Genomic DNA, 2,559 nt, shown 5'->3' on the forward strand with positions numbered 1-2,559 from the left:
TGATAGTACTGTTTTGAATACTGTGAACCCCAGTGTGTATACATAGGAGGTGGAGAAGGGTAGAGAATGTCAAGACAATGACAAACTGATGTTCATTTAAGCCAAGTGATTTAGAGGAACTCATATTTGAAAAGAACCATGTGATCATTAATTTTTAGGTAGGAGGTCCAGGATAGCCCACCTGCATAAACAGGTCAGTATGTCACATAAGTGTTTTCCAAATTACTTAAAAATGAGTTTCCTGGGGCTGGGGTTGTGGCTCAGAGGTAGAGAGCTTGCCTGGCATGTGTGAGGCTCTGGGTTCGATCCTCAGCACCACATAAAGTAAAGTGAAGACATTGTGTCCACCTATAACTAAAAAATAAATATTAAAAAAGTTTCCTAAGCTGTAAAATAAAAATAGAGCTGGGTGTGGTGGCTCACACCTGTAATCCCAGTGGCTCTGGAAGCTGAGGCAGGAGGATTGTGAGTTCAAAGTCAACTCAGCAACTTAGTGAGACTCTAAGTAACTCAGTAAGACACTATCTCAAAATAAAAAGTGCTGGCCCAGTGGTTAAGAGCCTCTAGGTTCAATCCCTAGTAAGCCACCCGCTCCTCAAATGGATTGCCTTATGATAGTGCTTTCATTCACACTGGACACATGAATAAGGAGAACTTGAATTCCCCTTTTCATCAAAAAATTTTGTGATATGATTCTCCAAAGCTGTCTTTTATTCATTCATTGGACAATTTATGTATGACAGATGTTGGGAATATAGTGGTCAAACAAAAAATCTATCATAATAGGCTTACATTCTGACAGGAGATGGAATAAAACAATCACAGATGGTAGTAAAAAGGAAGGAATGGTACAAAATACGGCATGCAAGAGGACAAAAGGTAACATTCTTTTTAAAGGTTATCAGGAGCCCTTAAGATTTATTTTTTTGTCATCGTTTTTTTTTTTTTTTTTGTAACAGACATTGAACCCTGGGTTGCTTTACCACTGAGCCACATCCCCAGCCATTTTTTATATTTTATTTTGATACAGGGTCTTGCCCAGTTATTTAGTACCTTGCTAAGTTGAACTTGCTGACTTTGAACTCGTAATCCTCCTGCCTCAGCCTCCTGAGCTGCTGGGATTACATGTATGTGCCACCATACCCAGCCACATTTACATCTTAAATAACCTGTTAGTTGTCTCAGAAACTCCTCAAACTTGATTAATTTAAGATTGAACTCTTCATCTTCTTACCTAAAACCTGCTTCTGTGACCATGATCTCCCACTCAACAGCTAAATTCTCCTTTTGCTTAAGCCATAAGCATATCATCACTTACAATTCCGGCCTTCTCACTCACTGTGCTTAATACATCACCAGATCTCAATACATTTTTTAAAAACATGGAATGCTTCACAAATTCACATGTGATTCTTGCATTTGGGCTGTGCTAATCTTCTCTGTGTGACTCCAATTTTAGTGTATATGCTGCCGAAGTGGGCACAAGTCTCAATATCTTACCAAATTCTTCCATGTGTCTTTATTATTACTGTTACTACCCTATTCCAGTTCACCATGCTAATTTGCAGTACAGATGATTCTTGACTTAACAATGTTTCATCTTAAACTTGTTTGACTTTATGATGATACAAGCAAGAGTGCTACACATTTAGTAAGCTCCATACTTCAAATTTTGCATTTTAGTCTTATACCAGGTGAGGAATAGACATAGGATAGTCTCTCTCCATGTTGGGTAGTGGCTGTGAACTGCTGCTCCTGGTCAGCTTCAGTTGAGCCTCGTGCTACTAAGAGGAAACACAACCATGTCTCTATAGTGTACCCTGTTGCTAAGCTAGGATGTTCAGTAGGTTAGGTATATTCATACATTTTTGACTTATGATATTTTCAATTTAAGATGATTTTATCAGGATAAAACTCCCATCATAGGTGAAGAAATAAAAATATAGCTGTGGATGGTAGGCTCAGCCTGGGTAGGAATCCAGCTATGTCACAACTTGTATAACACTGGTAAGTCACTTGTTTGTTTTTTTGCCTCAGTTTCTGTTTCTGCAAAATAAGAACAATAATACTGTTTATCTCATAGAGTAGCTCTGGATTTGCTGTTTTCTACACACAAAATAAAATGACATATATTAAAATTTGACACCTTACTAGAAACTCTTCAGCTGGTTACCTTAGATAAAGACCAACTCCTGAACACAATTCTCAAGGTCCTACATAACCTGGCCCCTGCCTTCTTCACCTCATTTTATTTTGTGCTGGTATCTATGGCCATGTGGTAGTGTCCTTAGATGTCCAATAAAAATCGAGTTTACCTTATTGGGACATTGTAAAGTTTGAATTAAAACACATGAAATGCTCTTCTTAGTACATGTGCAATAAATATTAACTATAAAATAATTGTTATTACTTTTTGTGTCAGCAATATTGGGTTTCTTTCATCATACTTTTCTTCCTCTGAGTATTTGAACTCTGCTTTAAAACTCCATTTTGCCCTCTTCCTTTTTTAAAAAATTAAGGAAGAATTAATTTTTTAATTAACGTTGCAGCATTAATTTG

General features: G+C 37.2%; 1 non-coding gene across 1 annotated transcript; it reads right to left on the bottom strand.

Moving 5' to 3' along the window:
- Window positions 1–1,376: 1,376 nt before the first annotated feature.
- Window positions 1,377–1,483, bottom strand: LOC144373310 (U6 spliceosomal RNA). The gene has a single exon (XR_013433037.1). It is a non-coding gene; the product is annotated as a U6 spliceosomal RNA (small nuclear RNA).
- Between the last annotated feature and the right edge of the window lie 1,076 nt (window positions 1,484–2,559).

The sequence above is a fragment of the Ictidomys tridecemlineatus genome, unplaced genomic scaffold, assembly GCF_052094955.1.
Source record: "Ictidomys tridecemlineatus isolate mIctTri1 unplaced genomic scaffold, mIctTri1.hap1 Scaffold_35, whole genome shotgun sequence".
NCBI classification, from domain to species: Eukaryota; Metazoa; Chordata; class Mammalia; order Rodentia; family Sciuridae; genus Ictidomys; species Ictidomys tridecemlineatus.